Raw genomic sequence first — 17,423 nt, forward strand, 5'->3', positions numbered from 1 at the left:
TATATATATATATGTATATGTATGTGTGTATACGGAATGTGATTGGAACCTGAGTTGGCATCCCTTACTTGACACACTATTTGCCTCTCCCTTTAAAAAGGCATGTAATCAGTGCAGCAATGGCTGCAGAAAGCGCTGATATTATATGAATAATACTTGAGGCTATGCAAATATGTAAGACTGGGATGATGCTCCAGGGTCGCTGAAGGCACAAATGAATAACTTGAATCAATTTAGCTTCCTCAGTTTCTCAATACTTGGTCTGGTGAAGTCAGTCTGTGCCTTCCTGTACTTTACGTTCTCCCCAGCCTATGTGGTGAAAGTCCACAATAAATATGAACTGTTTTGCATATGCTGTGTGCATTTTTGTTTCTTTAACAGTTAGGCCACCTCACAATCAAGTACAAGAGCCCAAAGAAGTTCAAAGAACCTCATGTGTAGACAGACGCCTTGTACATGGCGTATCCTTTCATGGTGCCCTGGCTCACAATATCCTATAGTGCTTGCTGTGAACTAGGGCTTAAAGTGCCTATTTGAATGCATCATGTGCTATGGGGAAAACTGTCAAATACATCCATTGTACCACCCTGCTTGAATGTTTGTTACTAGTTAAGTTCTGATGTACATTACTATGAGTAAGATGTGTTCTGTGTACGATGTTGTGACCGGTCTTCATATTTAATTCTGGAGAAATGAAGTTTACACAATGGGGTTCTGCATAAGAATCCATGCCTAGTTAGGGTCGTGGGCCTAGGTGGTTTTTGTTGTTTTTTTTTTTTTTTTTTTTTGTGTATAGCACGCTTATTTCAGAACTGCTATATTATGTCTTGCTAACTAAGTGCTTTAATCATAGGATCTAAAATATGCAGCTCTTACAAGGCTAACGGTACATTCACTCATGGGTTTTGTACCTGACTCTTCTAGTCATTTTGCTTGCTTACTAGTCGGTGAATGAGATAAATGTGCCAAAGGCTTCCTTTTTTTCTTTTCTAGTGGTGCGGATGTGCTGCTAATCTCTACTATAAAGGGAATCTGTCACCAGGTTTTTCCCACCTAATCTGCGATCAGCATAATGTAGAGGCAAAGACCCTGAATCCAGTGATGTTACTTACTGGGCTTCTTGCTGTAGTTAAATTGTATTTTTATCAGCAGCAGATTCCCTAGAGGACTAGTAAACCTGCTGCTATTTAGTCCTCCATATTCATGATTTGTGGTTCTAAGCTGGTCACTCCCCTAAATGTCCATATTCCATGATGCCATATGTAGGTGTCTTTAGAAGACAAGCCCTAAGTCTGCCATGCACTGAACCATTAGATTTGCATTTCTATATTGACTGTCTTCATTCTGCCTGCTATTTGAAGCTTTAGAAAATCTTACTGTTTCTGTGGTACTGAGCGAATGCACCAATGTGGAATATATATGAATATATATATGAATGTCCTTAAATTAAACCATTGGGAACTTATTAACTAGTACAATGTGAACAGTGTTGCGCACATGTGGTATGTCTACCACCCCATTTGTGTATGTATCCTACATTACAAGTCTATACAGACTGGAGACCTGAGAAATTGCAATTAGTGGAGCGTAAGATATTTTTGTATTTTATTTGGTCAGTTTTAAATTAAGATTAATGTTATTTAACCTTTATGGTATTTGTGGAGCAGAAAATGTGAGCTTGTGTTTTCTTTGTATGACTATTTTATTTTAGGGGGTGGGGTGTTGTGTGTTTTGAATTTGGCCTATCTGCATGGAGAGGAATAATTCACTAAGTATGTTTTATTGGAGAAACTTGAGCTTTGTGGTTTTAGCGTAATTGTAACATAATGTAAAATAAATGCTATTTGTAAATAGACGATTTACAGGGTGTCCTGTAATGTAGCTATTATGTCCTTTTACATACACTTTTGTAAAGTTACCAATAAATGTTTTTTTTTTTTTTTTTTCTTCTTCTAACTTGTATGCTGTGTATAATGAACATGTCTGAAACACACGATAGGATTAGATGCAGGGCTCAGTGTATCACACAGGATGGGATTAGATATTCAGTATCAAAAACCTAGAGATGAACTGGAATAAAAATTGGTGTGCATTCAGCGTGTAGGTGCATGTTCACACTGGCCACTAAACAGACAACACTTAAGATAACAACAAAATGAGCAAATACCCTGCTGTAAATATCAATAGTGCATGAAAATATATTGTACTTATTTTGATAAAAGAAAAAATGAAAGCCATCCCACCACATCAAGCAGGGCTATGTGTAACAGGCGAACGCATCTTCTAGTCTCCTATGGAGACTATATTGAACCAAGTGAAAGTTTTGAATATTAAAAAAAAAACAAAAAACCCTGTTTTGCCCCATTCAAAAAAAATCACATATTTGGTATCAGTGTTCACTCTGCCAATCACGATATAAAAATTAATTTGATCGGTAAATGGCATAACGGAAAAAAAAAATGCCAGAATTACACTTTTTTTTTTTGGGTAAATGTAATAAATTGCAATAAAATGGAATAATGGGTGATCAAAACATCGCATCTAGCCCAAAATGAAATTAAAAAAACAAACCTCACCCGGCCCTAGATAATGAAAAATGGAGACGCTATGGGTCTTGGGAAATGGCTCCAATATTTTTTTTGTTTTGTTTTCACCACTTAGCAAACATGTATAATAGGTTCTTTATCTGCATACTCGTATTGACCTGGAGAATCATAATGGCAGGTCAGTTTTAGCATTTAGTGATCATGGTTTAAAAAAAATTGTGGAATTGCACTTTTTTTTTTTTTTTGCAAATTCACCACACATTGAATTTATTTCCCAGTACACGATATGGTAAAACAAATGGTGTTCAAAAGTACAACTCATCCTGCAAAATAAAATAAAAACCCTCACTGCCATATTGACTGGAAAAGTTATGGCTCTGGGAAGAAGAGCAAAATGCAAAAAAAAAAAAAAAAAAACTGGCGTGAAGGGGTTAAAACCTTACCATGTGTCAAGTGACATAATATGAAGCAGGGCTGAGACCCGGCTAATGGACGGCCAGCCATTACATCTAATGTATGTAATGTGTGACCCCCACCCCCTGCTCTGTCCACTTCTATGGGAGCAGTAATGTAGTGGATGAAGCGGGCGTGTCACACAGTACACTACATCTATGGGAGCAGTAGACAGAGCGGAGTCACACATTACATACTGCATATCTAATCCCATCCTGTGTGATACACTATACAGAGCCCTGTATGTGAGCCCAGCGTGTTACTCTAAGCTCATCTAATTGGAGCACGTGATACACTCCCATGTATCTACCCCTAGCTTATGATACAGCGAGCAGCACCAACTAACAGACTCGGCACTGCCGGCCATCCTTGGTAACTCTACTTGTAAGTATCACTGGCAGTCACCAACAAAATGGTTTCACGTTGTGATCCTAAACTTCATCCTTTCTTATCCTGTTACAAACACCCAGAAGGGAGAGGGGTGACATCACACACGTGAGCTGACCCTACCCACATTTACTGCAGTCGTAATGTGAGCCAGTTGTACACTAGCTTTCCATGACAAATTTTAGCAGCAGCTCCCCCATGTGTTTAAAAGTGGAAATATTAAACCTTTTTAAATATTTCATATTTAACTTCATTAAAATCTAATAATTTTGAAAAATTAAAACATTACAATACTTATTTTCAAGTGCTGAGAAAAAAAAAAAAATTTGCTGCCACCTTCACTTTAAGGCAAAACACACTTTAGTGTTTTCAGCAGAAAATTGTTTAATACCATGTGGAAAAGCAATAGAAGGCTTCATTTAGAGTATCCATATCCAGTGTTGGACTGGGGTGCCTGGGGACCACCAGTAGAACGGACTTTAAGTGCTCGGACTAGGTTCACACTTGTGTTGCATTTACTAGGGCAGGTGCAGATAGCAGTTTTCTCGTGGGTGAAGAGAGAAAAATTCTACATCTTTTTTTCTAGAGTGTCAATCAATAAGCATTGGACCGCACTCAGCTGAGTGTACTATTTATTTTTTCTCATGAGCCCGATTCTTGTAGAGAAATCATGCATGCTGCAATTTTTGCACTTGATACACACCTGAAAGAAATAAATGGCTTGATCTCTGACAGCGAGCAACATAAATAAGATGGGGACATCCTGTCTCCAACAGAAGACAGCTGAGGAGGAAGGCATTGTGAGAACATCCACTAGAGGGGGGGCAGGAAAGAGAAGCAGTGTGGGGCAAACAGGAAAAAGCTGCTTTTGGTGGGGTGGAGAGTAGGAGAGGGTTGTGTTGCTAGAGGCCTAATAACGAAAGCTCCAGTACTTGCTTAAAGGGAATCTGTCACCCCCTGGGACTTTTCAGAACGCTAATGACGCGCCCCCTGGGCCATATTCTTTTAGGGGGAATATCCGGAGCCGGATCAGATGGGGGTTGTAGTCTTCCGAGTGGCTGTGACCCGGTCCGTGCCCAGGGTGTCAAACTCAGTTGTATGTGGCAGTCATACAGATGTTATAAGTTCTTTATTGTCGACTACGCCACCCGTTGTGTTGCGGTCACTGTGGCCGCCGCTGCAGCAGGGTCCGCTGAGGCTGGTGGTGTAGGTGCAGCTTTGGTGATATAACCCCCAACGGGTGGGGTATAGCCTCAGGGGGATCAGGTGCAGAGGATGGGAGTTGTGGTGATGCAGTGTAGACGGCAATCAGAGACAGAGTCGGGTTATGCAGTTTAGGATGTTTTACTCACTGCTGATGTTCTGGTCACTCCAGCTTCGAGTGACCTCCCGAGCCGTGCTGCGTCCACCAGGTTCTGGATCCAGCCAACTCCCAAATAAGTCCGGAGCGTGACCCTGAGCTCTCCTTCAGTCCTTTCTCTGGCCGTCCCCACTATTGATCCACCCAGGTCCAGCTCCCTCGGGCCTTCTGTTGGGACACCCTGGGCCTTGGGTTCCCTGACCCTCCTCGTGGTATGCCTTCGTGGTGGATGTGGTGGGTGACCGTGGCAAACGCTGCCCACGGTCTCCGGTCTCTGGCTGGGGAGTGTTTTTACCCCCACCAGCTTGGGTTCCGGTACCCTGTGCCGACTCTTCACCCGGGGATTTAAGTTGGGTTCTTGGAGTCCTTTTCTTCTGGTTCCCCCTCTGGGTCTCTCTCTCTCCTCTCTCACTCTGGGTCTCTCTTCTCCTCTGCTCCTGACTTTCTCTCTGCAACTGACCCTGTTCTTAGTTGGTGCCCACCTTATATACACCCTCTATGTGTGAGCTCAGGTGACCAGCACCCAATGAGCTCCTATCTTTACCCAGGCTGCTCCCCCTATCTGCCCCTACACTACTTGGGATGTTCCACCCCCCTCCCACTCCAGCCAGGAACAGACTCGGTCGTACCTGCACATTTCTAAGTGGGAGTACCGTCGGTCTGCTCCTCGGAAATGGGATGTGTGTAGTGCATGCAGCCTACCGAGCTCAGGTCCACACTCCATCCTTACCTGGGAGTGGAATATCACACCTCTGGTTGAGGTGCAATACCCCTGTAGCAGCCGAATCCTCAGGGTGCTACACTAATATGGGCATACAAGTGATAGAAATGTAAATCTATACTTACCTGTATGGCCCATATTAGTGGTCTAGTTGCTGTGTAATAGCATAAATAGTTTAATATAAAAGTTAAGCTTTGCGTCCCCTGGACGCCAAGAAATGCCTGCCTACTAGTCCTATTTCCATACTCACCCCACCTCCCCTGCACCTCACAGCGCCCTGTGATGTGCAGTTCCCGGCTGGATCCTGTGCCTGCGCGGTTTCCTCTGTACGGACGGCGCTCTTCTTCCTGCCGTCTGTGTAGTGTTATGCAGCAGGGAACTTGTGCGCAGGCACTGGGAAGGAAGAGTGACTCGTCGGCACCTGTGCAGCAGGGAACTTGTGCGCAACACTACACTGACAGCAGGGGGAAGAGCGCCGTCCGTACAGCGGAAACACCGCAGGCGCGGGATCCGGCCAGGAACTGCACGTCTCAGGGCCCTGTGCAGAGGAGGTGGGGTGAGTATGGAAATAGGCCTAGAAGGCGGGCATTTCTTGGCGTCCGGGAGACGCAAAGCTTAGCTTTTTTATTAAACTATTTCTGCTATTACACAGCAACCAGACCGCTAATATGGGCCATACAGGTAGGTATAGATTCACAATTCTATCACTTGTATGCCCGTATTAGCGGTCGAAAAATCACAGGGTTAACAGGTTCCCTTTAAGGTGTGGTGTTGTCCGATTCTGTAGTCTCCCCTCCCCCATCTGTTAGTGCCGACTACAGAGGTTGGCTGCCATAGCAGTGCAGGGGGACATAATCTCTTCAGCTTTCTTAGTTCTGCAGCAGTAATTACACTGCTCTCCTGACCATTTCCATCTGATCTGAGCTGGTGGGTGGGGCCCAGTGCTGGAAGGCTCTGGGAAAAGGCAATTGATGGCTGTGTTGAGCCCCTCCACATCCTACCCGGAGCTTCTCGGAGAAGGCAAGAGAAGAGACCCACCCGGTGCACAGTTCTGACATTAGTCTGAGCCTGCTCAGCCTCTGATGCCTTCCCTCTCTAAGCTAACTATGTAACAGGCAAGCCAGGAGCTGACATTCCATGAGAAAGATGTGTATGTTCAGCCTTTTTTTTAAAACCTCTCCTGATGGACAGGGAGGTGCAGAGCTTAAGTCAGGCATGCAATATATGAGCTGTATGCGGAGAAGAGACTGTCAGGGGCCCACGGGAGGATCTACCGATTTTCCGATGGGCCAGTCCGATCCTGCACATACCAATGTTCACAAGTCCTTTTTATTGCTTCCATGTGTCTGTTCTACTTAGAACACAAATAAAACAGATAAACGGAACTTGCATCCTGTGCAGTCCTGTTTCAAGCAGAGGGTCCCTATTAATTTTTATTGGGTCTGTGGTTTCCCTTTATTTTTAGAACAGAAGGAAAGGTTCTGCAGGCCGTGAACTCCCTTACCCCTCCCCGATTCTAAAAAAAACGCTCAGCATGTTGGGTTTCCATAACCGGGAAGTTTGGACCTGACTTACTTGAATGTTGCATCCTTTTTGGGAGCTTTACTTTAATTATCTTTAATTAAAAATAGGCAGCCACATACTGAAAACAATTTTCTGAAAATAGGTTTTTCCCATCTTCATAGATGGATATTGTCAGAGAGCACTTGAAAAAAACAAAGCTGTGTTTCACCGCAAATATTTGCCAGCAATGATACCAGCTCATTTTCTGAGCTTTTGTCAGTGGTATGTCATATTTTGGGAAAAGTTAAGAGGGCTGATAGATGGAGGCTGAGCATGTTTGCACCTGCGCTGTTTTCAAGATGGGAAACAGCCCATTTCCCAGGATTGAGGGAGGTCCCAGCAGTCAGACCCCAGTGAGCAGCAAGTTCTCCCCTATCCTAGAAATTTCAGGGGGAGCCCTACTAATGTGGGAATAACCCTTTAAAGACTTTACACAAATACATGGCATTAGTAAATCAGATGGTTTCCAACTTAGTGAGCGCAAAATCCAGTGAGATTATTTTCTCTGGGAGATAACAAATGTTGAAAGGGGTGGGTGTGACCTTATTCTATACAGTATCTGAATAGCAAAATCTAGCCTTCTGCTCAGATCTGGCAGGATCTAGCCTATTTTGCAGACTTGTTGGTCTTTAGACTATTATGGGTGAATTAACTAGTCTATTCTTAAATTCACCAAAAGAACATATCAACCATGGCAACTTATTTCACCTATACAGTTTCACAATGCGCAAAGTGAAAATTAAAATTTACCTCCCCACCTGTCAGGAACCTGAACTTCATGTAGAATATTATTTATCACTCTTGTTCCTGCATAATATGCATCTCATCCAAATCTAAAAGAAGAGGACATAAAGCGGGTGAAATAAGTGTTGAACACGTCACAAATTTTTTTTTGTAAATATTTCTAAAGGTGCTATTGACATGAAAATCTCAACAGATGTCGGTAACAACCCATCCAATCCACACAGGCAAAGAAATTAAACCACAGATGTCCATAAATTATGTGTAATAATTAGTGATGAGCAAACGTGCTCGCCACTGCTCGGTACTTGCCCGAGCATCACGGTGCTCGACAAACTCGGCGAGTATTTTGGGGTTGCTCGGGCAGGAGCTCGGGTCTCCGACCTGCATGTTTGGCGCTCTTTAGAGAGCCAATGAACATGCAGGGATTGCCTGCCATGCACTGTAATGCCGTAGCCATGTTGGTTGTGGGCATTACAGTGATTGGCCGAACAGCGTCATCAGGTCTATATAAGACTTGGTGCTGCTATGCTCGTCTACACCGGAATCAGGCAGAGTAGGAAGAGCTGCTGCTGAGTCAGGGAGAGATTTGCTTGTTTATAGTTAGTATAGGTATTACACAACACATATATATATATATATATATATATCCATCTGAACTAACAGTCCTTCTGAGGACATATATTTGTAGACATAGCCCCATGTATCAGGGTCTACCCCGGAACCAGGCAGAGTAGAAAGAGCTGCTGCTGAGTCAGGGAGAGATTTGCTTGTTTATAGTTAGTATAGGTATTCCACAACATATACACTGCTCAAAAAAATAAAGGGAACACTTAAACAACAGAATATAACTCCAAGTAAATCAAACTTCTGTGAAATCTAACTGTCCACTTAGGAAGCAACACTGATTGACAATCAATTTCACATGCTGTTGTGCAAATGGAATAGACAATAGATGGAAATTATTGGCAATTTTCAAGACACCCTCAATAAAGGAGTGGTTCTGCAGGTGGGGACCACAGACCACATCTCAGTACCAGTGCTTTCTGGTTGATGTTTTGGTCACTTTTGAATGTTGGTTCTGCTGTCACACTCGTGGTAGCATGAGACAGACTCTACAACCCACAGAAGTTGCTCAGGTAATGCAGCTCATCCAGAATGGCACATCAATGCGAGCTGTGGCAAGAAGGTTTGCTGTGTATGTCAGCGTAGTGTCCAGAGGCTGGAGGCGCTACCAGGAGACAGGCCAGTACACCAGGAGACGTGGAGGGGGCTGTAGGAGGGCAACAACCCAGCAGCAGGGCCGCTACCTCTGCCTTTTTTCAAGGAAGAACAGGAGGAGCACTGCCAGAGCCCTGCAAAATGACCCCCAGCAGGCCACAAATGTGCATGTGTCTGCACAAACAGTTATAAACCGACTCCATGAGGGTGGTATGAGGGCCCGACGTCCACGGATGAGGGTTGTGCTCACAGCCCAACACCGTGCAGGACGCTTGGCATTTGCCACAGAACACCAGCATTGGCAAAGTCGCCACTGGCGCCCTATGCTCTTCACAGATGAAGGCAGGTTCACACTGAGCACATGTGACAGACATGACAGAGTCTGGAGACGCTGTGGAGAGCGATCTGCTGCCTGCAACATCCTTCATATGACCGGTTTGGCAGTGGGTCAGTAATGGTATGGGGTGGCATTTCTTTGGAGGGCCGCACAGCCCTCCATGTGCTCGCCAGAGGTAGCCTGACTGCCATTAGGTACCAAAATGAGATCCTCAGACGCCTTGTGAGACCATATGCTGGTGCGGCTGGCCCTGGGTTCCTCCTAATGCAGGACAATGCCAGACCTCATGTGGCTGGAGTGTGCCAGCAGTTCCTGCAAGATGAAGACATTGAAGCTATGGACTGGTCCGCCCGTTCCCCAGACCTGAATCCGATTGAGCACATCTGGGACATCATGTCTCGCTCCATCCACCAATGTTACGTTGCACCACAGACTGTCAAGGAGTTGGCGGATGCTTTAGTCCAGGTCTGGGAGGAGATCCCACAGGACACCATCCGCAACCTCATCAGGAGCATGCCCAGGCGTTGTAGGGAGGTCATACAGGCACGTGGAGGCCACACACAATACTGAGCCTCATTTTGACTTGTTTTAAGGACATTACATCACAGTTGGATCAGCCTGTAGTGTGTTTTTCCACTTTAATTTTGAGGGTGACTCCAAATCCAGGCCTCCATTGGTTAATAAATTTGATTTCCATTGATGATTTTTGTGTGATTTTGTTGTCAGCACATTCAACTTTGTACAGAACAAAGTATTCAATGAGAATATTTCATTCATTCAGATCTAGGATGTGTTATTTGAGTGTTCCCTTTATTTTTTTTGAGCAGTGTATATGTGGCACCCCAGGAGTCTGGTTTCCACAGTAACAGCAATGTTATGTCTGAGAGCAGGTGGGAGGTCTCTTGGTCAGGGATCCTGTGCATGCCACACCTCCTGCCCAGTCCTGGGAGGGGAAGAACTTCCCCTATATAAACCTAGGGCTGAGGCAGGGTTAGTGAGTAGAGAAGAAGTAGAGAAGAGAAGCAGCATAGGAAGAAACAACAGGAGCTCTGTGGGAGCAGTGCTACAGGGAGTCGGGGGCTGGCAGCTGCAGAGCTCGCCCTGACTGAGAAGTTATCACCGGAGTCCGAGGCTGTGGGGACTAACTCCTGTCCAGCAGCAGAAACCGACCGGCAGGGGATTGCAGGTCCTCTGGCCCAGAAACCCGAAGGCACGGTCACACGCGTGGGACCAGCGCCGCCGTCGTGGAGTGGAGGCTGCTAGAAGGCCCCGAGTCACCGGCCATACGGGTGAGCACCACACGGTACACTCAGGGACGTGGGCTACTTATACCCGCCTCTAGCAAGGTAGCCAGAAGAGTATCGTTAGTTTGGGAGGCCTACAACTCCGCCTGGCCAGGGGAGATCCCATCTGCTCAAGGAATGACCAGGCCCCAATCGCTAGCCAGTACTCCGGGAGGGTCTATCTTTGTCACCAGTAAAGACCCTGAACTACACCGTACCGTCTCCGAGTGGTTCCTGCTACCCCCATCATCCACGTCGGCTGCCCTGAGGCCATACCCCTCCCGTTGGGGGTTATACTATCACGCTGCACAATCCTACCACCGGCCTCAGCGGTCTGCCCTGCAGCAGCAGCTCCTTAGCTGTACTCAACGGGTGGCGTAGTCGTCAAACATCTACCGCTGATACAGCGCCACTTAGTCTGACTCCCTGGGCACGGACCGGATCACCGCCACGAGACTACAACCCTCAACAGATCCGGCTCCGGGTAAGCTCCCGCGTGCGCAACGCTGCGCGACACAGGCCCAGGGGCGCGTCAACTTTTGGCGTAGTCGGCAGGATTTCGTGCCCGCAACCACCGGGTACTGCGTGCCTGAAAAAGACTGTTCAAACTTACCTGTGGTGAAGATTCCCGCCATCCGGCGCCATCTTCCGCTTCCTTCCCGCCATCGGTGGAGTTTTCCCGCCATCCGGCGCCATCTTCAGCCTTCTTCCCGCCACACGTGGAGTTTTCCCGCCATTGGACGCCATCTTGAGGACGCCGCGCGGGAAGAAGAGGGGCGTGGACTCCGAAAGCGCGCGAGAACTGAAGCCCCGCCTCACGTCCGGACGTTGCGTAAGGTCCTGGAAGGAGCCCAGCAGACGCCGACGTCACAGGAGCGCGACGGAAGGTCCTCAACCCTGACGATCCACTGCGGAGCCGCGGCCTACGGAAGAGGATCATCGCAAGGTAGGCCACGGTCCACTAGGGGGGAGAAGGATGTCGGATACGGAGGAGAGCTTCACCGCTTCAACCCCCGCCAGCGCCACCGCTGTTGCGGTCATGCCTTTCACCATGCCCTATATCCCGGGGGCAGCCTGGCTACCCCAGTACTCAGGGGAGTCACATACCCTGCATGACTTTAGAGAAAAGCTGGATAGCCTCTTCCAGGTGTACCCCCTCACAGAGGAGCAAAAAGTGAGCATCCTGGTGGCCCAATTAACCGGGGCAGCCCAAAGGGAGGTAAAGTCCTGGCCACCTGGGGGGAGGACTGTCGCAGGGATACTAACCCGGCTGAGGGACACCTTTGATACCCGCACCTCAGCCGAGATCAAGCTTAGATTCTACGGGTGCAAACAGCGGGCACATGAGAGTATAAGGGACTATGCCCTGAACCTACAAGAGGCCCTGAGAGCCATTAAGCAGACCGACCCTGACGGCGTGGGAGACGAGGACAGGCTGTTGACTGAACAATTTATAGAGGGTTTATATTGCAATGCCCACCGAACCCAGTTGCGGGCAATGGCCTTACAGGACCCTCATCTGGGATTTGCACAGTTCAAGGACAGAGCCATCCGGGTGCTCCGAGAACCGGCACCAGGTGGCGTTGTGACCCACAGACGCCCCACTACCACTTACCACCAGGAGGCGGCGCCCTTGTCGGCAGGGCCTGTGGGAGCTGATGCGCAGGCTTTGAACAATGACCCGGCTCCAGACCTGCACCATCAGGTCCAAGAGCTAGCTAAAAGCGTTGCTGAGCTAACCCGAACTGTGCAGTCTTTACAGGTTTCCACTCCAGGGAAGATCCAGCTGGCATCCGGACCGGAGGACATCCCGTGGCGTCGACCAAGGAGGACCCCACCGGCCAGAGGAAGACCCAGCGACCGATACAACGAGGACGGACGACCCATCTGCCGCCGCTGCAATCAACCCGGACATATAGCAAGGTACTGTCCTTTAAACTGGCACAACCTGGGGTAGAGGGCCAACCCCCAGGAAAAAGATCACCAGGCCCATCGAACTGGCGCGACAAATATGTGGGAGGACGTCCAGTCTTACCCGTGGTACTGGATGGCATTCCTATGAGTGCCCTACTGGACACCGGGTCACAGGTCACCACCATCCCGTACGTGCTCTTCAAGCAGTACTGGAATGACTCGGATATCACCCGCTACCCTGACGACGACTTGAGTATCATCGCCAGCAATGGTCAGCCCTTGCCACAGATTGGATTTAAAGAGGTGACCATTAAAATTGGTAGAGTCGAACTGGCAGCACAGGGACTGATCATTGTAGACATTGACAAACACGAGAGTCACCCAAAGATAACTCTAGGAACTAATGTAATTGAAAATTGTCTTGCAGAGGTGATTTTCCTTTTACAGCAGGTTGCCAAGAACACCAGCTCCGGCCAGCAGCGAGTGCTCCAGAAAGAGATCCGGGCACTGATGCGACGGCAACAGCTAGAACTCTCCGGTGGTGAGATTGGTAGCGTGCGAATGTGTGACCCTTTCCCTATTGCCATGCCCCCGAAAAGTGAAATGATGATTTGTTGCCTTCTGAGGACTAATCCAGCTGCATAGATTCATTGGTGATAGCAGGAGTTAGGCAGGCAGGCAGTGTATGTAGCAGACTGCAGTGCATGATAAAGCACAAGAGGGTCCATTGAATGTTCTGTCTGCTGCTGCTGTTCTTACATATATTTCTAGACATAGCCCCATATATCAAGGGACAGGGCAATTTTTTTTTTTATCTTAATCTTTGTTATTTGCTCAATAACCAAGACTGGCAGGCTATGTGATAGACTGCAGTGTATGATACAGCACAAGAAGGTCCATTGCATATTCAACTTCTGAGTGATCCTGCTGAGACAAATATTTGTAGACATAGCCCAAGGAATCAGGGACCAGGGTAAAACATTTTTTTATCTTAATCCTGTTTTTTTGTGTAAAAAGCAGTCCAGAGTACACCATTTTTCTACTCCATTTGCTTGTTAGTATTGCAGAATACAGCCAGATCTTTTCCATATTACAGCGATAAAAATCCAGAAATTTGAACTGAACGTGGAAAATATTGGCCTCCTTTTCCATTTTGTTGCAGTGTGTCGGTGAAGCTATTCACACTAGGTCTCTGTGAAGAATAGTATTAGTAAACTACAGGCCTGCTATTTAAAACCGTGGTTCTTTGTCAAACATATCACATATAACAGCGTTCCAAAATCAGCCATTTCTGGCTTTCATTTCCATTTTGTTGCATTGTGTCGATCAAACTATTCACACTAGGTCTCTGTGGAGAATAGTATTAGTAAACTACAGACCCTCTATTTAAAACCATGGTTCTCTGTCAGACATATCACATATATAGTGGGTACGGAAAGTATTCAGACCCCTTTAAATTTTTCATTACTTGTTTCATTGCAGCCATTAGGTAAATTCTAAAAAGTTCATTTTTTTTCTCATTAAAGTACACTCTGCACCTCATCTTGACTGAAAAAAAACAGAAATGTAGACATTTTTGCAAATTTATTAAAAAAGAAAAACTGAAATATCACATTGTCATAAGTATTCAGACCGTTTGCTCAGTATTGAGTAGAAACACCTGTTTGAGCTAGTACAGCCATGAGTCTTCTTAGGAATGATGCAACAAGTTTTTCACACCTGGATTTGGGGATCCTCTGCCATTCTTCCTTACAGATCCTCTCCAGTTCCGTCAGGTTGGATGGTGAACGTTGGTGGACAGCCATTTTCAAGTCTCTCCAGGGATGCTCAATTGGGTTTAGGTCAGGGCTCTGGATGGATCAGTCAAGAATGGTCACAGAGTTGTTCTGAAGCCACTCCTTTGTTATTTTAACTGTGTGCTTTGGGTCATTGTCTTGTTGGAAGGTGAACCTTTGGCCAAGTCTGAGGTCCAGAGCACTCTGGAAGAGATTTTCATCCAGGATATCTCTGTACTTGGCCGCATTCACGTTTCCTTCAATTGCAACCAGTCGTCCTGTCCCTGCAGCTGAAAAACACCCCCATAGCATGATGCTGCCACCAGCATGTTTCACTGTTGGGATTGTATTGGGCAGGTGATGAGCAGTGCCTGGTTTTCTCCACACATACCGCTTAGAATTATCACCAAAACGTTCTATTTTTGTCTCATCAGACCAGAGAATCTTATTTCTCATAGTCTGGGAGTCCTTCATGTGTTTTTGAGCAATCTCTATGTGGGCTTTCATATGTCTTGCACTGAGGAGAGGCTTCTGTCGGGCCACTCTGCCATAAGGGCCCAACTGGTGGAGGGCTGCAGTGATAGTTGACTTTGTGGAACTTTCTCCTATCTCCCTACTGCATATCTGGAACTCAGCCACAGTGATCTTGGGGTTGTTCTTTACCTCTCTCACCAAGGCTCTTTTCCCACGATTGCTCAGTTTGGCTGGACGGCCAGGTCTAGGAAGACTTCTGGTGGTCCCAAACTTCTTCCACTTAAGGATTATGGAGGCCAATGTGCTCTTAGGAACCTTGAGTAATGCAGAAATTCTTTTTTAACCTTGACCAGATCTGTGCCTTGCCACAATTCTGTCTCTGAGCTCCTTGGGCAGTTCCTTTGAGTTCATGATTCTCATTTGGTCTGACATGCACTATGAGCTGTGAGGTCTTATATAGACAGGTGTGTGCCTTTCCAAATCAAGTCCTATCAGTTTAATTAAACACAGCTGGACTTCAATGAAGGAGTAGAACCATCTCAATGAGGATCACAAGGAAATGGACAGCATGTGACTTAAATATGAGTGACCGAGCAAATGGTCTGAATACTTATGACCATGTGATTTTTCAGTTTTTGTTTTTTAATAAATTTGCAAAAATTTCTACATTTCTGTTTTTTTTAGTCAAGATCGGGTGCAGATTGTACTTTAATGAGAAAAAAAATGAACTTTTTAGAATTTACCAAATGGCTGCAATGAAACATTTAAAGGGCTCTGAATACTTTCCGTACCCACTGTAACTGCGGTTCAAATCCAGCCATTTGTAGTGAACGTGGAAAATATTGTCCTCCATTTATAGATGGTAGCAGGGTGTCAGTGTACACCATTTTACAGATCCATTTCCTAGTTCGCAGAATACAGCCAGATTTTTTTAGTTTTACTCATATTACTGTATTGTGGAAGCAGAAGAACCTTTTTCAATGATCAGACGCACGTGATCTATATGACTGCCGTAATAATAAAGAAATTTTGTGGAGCGTGCCAAATATTCCACTCCAGTTAAAGTCAGCCACCTGTGTTTTGTTGAACCAATTGACACTTGGTCGGTGACAAATACCATACTATTATTCGACTGCCTGAAACCGTGGCCATCAGACGTTATCCCATATGACTGCCCTAATAATCCAGCAATTATTGTGAGCGTGTCAAATATTACACTCCATTTAAAGTATTGCAGTTATGGGTTCAAACCTATTCAAATAGCATACCTGTGAACAATGTTGTCAGAGTATTACACCACTTTTACGGACTGACAAAAAAAAAAAACATACAAAAAACAAGCTAAAATGGAAAAAATGTTAAGAAACATGCTTTCCAGGGTAATGACTTGTATATAAGGCCAAAGAAATAAAAAAAAAATAAAGTTATGATCACATACAAGATTTCTCCCGTGCATCCCCCCTTCTGTGGAACTCTCTACCCCACCATTTCTGACTCTCGCCTACTGTTGAAACCTTTAAAAGGAAGCTGAAGACCCACCTCTTCCGACAAACCTACAACCTGCAGTAACCCTCGCTCCACCATACCGCTGCACTACCAGCTGTACCCTCACCTAGTGTATCCCCACCCATCCCTTATAGACTGTTTGTGCGCCCTCACGGGCAGGGTCCTCTCTGCTCTTGTACCAGTCAGTGACCTCTTTTCACATGTAAAGCGCAATGGAATAAATGGCGCAATAATAATAAATAATAATTATACCACTTGTACTCTGGGTCAATTGATGGCACTTTCCTGGTGACTGCCCCTAAATTGATGTGTTGGCAGCTTTTGGTCCCGTTTGAAGATGTTGTGTATAGGTTTGTTTTTGGCACCCATTGAATCCAAGGGCATTCGGCAATTTTCGGTGAATATTCGACAATTACATTGCCGAATATTGCAAAAACGGCGATTGTAATCCGAAACAAATATTGAAATATTCGCTCGTCTCTAATCAGAAACACCCTTAAAAAATGTGGGTGTTGCATCACGGTCTCCCTGGTAATATGGTGGTGGAGAATGAGGAGAAGGAGGAGGGCGACATAAAATAGAACAATTCCTAAAGGGTATACCCATGTCTGGGTGTGAAGGGGTGCATGGGCATAGACCCCCCAAAAAATAATCACTGGATTTGAGTTTATGTTTGATGCTATCACCTGGTGGTGTTGACAGAAGTCTGACGCAATCCAGCCCTTGTTAATTTTTATAAGAGTCAGCCTGTCAGCATTTTGAGTTGACAGACGGATGTGCCTATCAGTTTCATCAGTTATAATGCCCCCGGCTGCACTAAAAACCATCTCTGACAAAACGCCAGGATCTCCAAGGTGTAGAAAGACAGTTCATGCCTCATGTCCAGCTTGCATCTTCCAAAACTTTTCCCTCCTTGTCAGAGTACCCCGTGTATCAGGTCATGGGCGCTGAGAGGGTCTGAGAAAACTGTCCCAGACCTTTGACAGCGTTCTCCTGCCTCTGCCACATCTGGTTTGTGTCTCCCTCGCTTGTAATTCTTGGTTGTCAAATGAACTGACTGTGACCTCTACCGTCAGCGTTGTCAGATGGGACTTTTTTTTTGTTATAACTCTTCAACAAGAGCCTGAACTTAATATCTCCAA

This window comes from Phyllobates terribilis, unplaced genomic scaffold (genome assembly GCF_046119375.1).
Source record: "Phyllobates terribilis strain yellow unplaced genomic scaffold, ASM4611937v1 Scaffold_4__5_contigs__length_816908805, whole genome shotgun sequence".
Taxonomy (NCBI): domain Eukaryota; kingdom Metazoa; phylum Chordata; class Amphibia; order Anura; family Dendrobatidae; genus Phyllobates; species Phyllobates terribilis.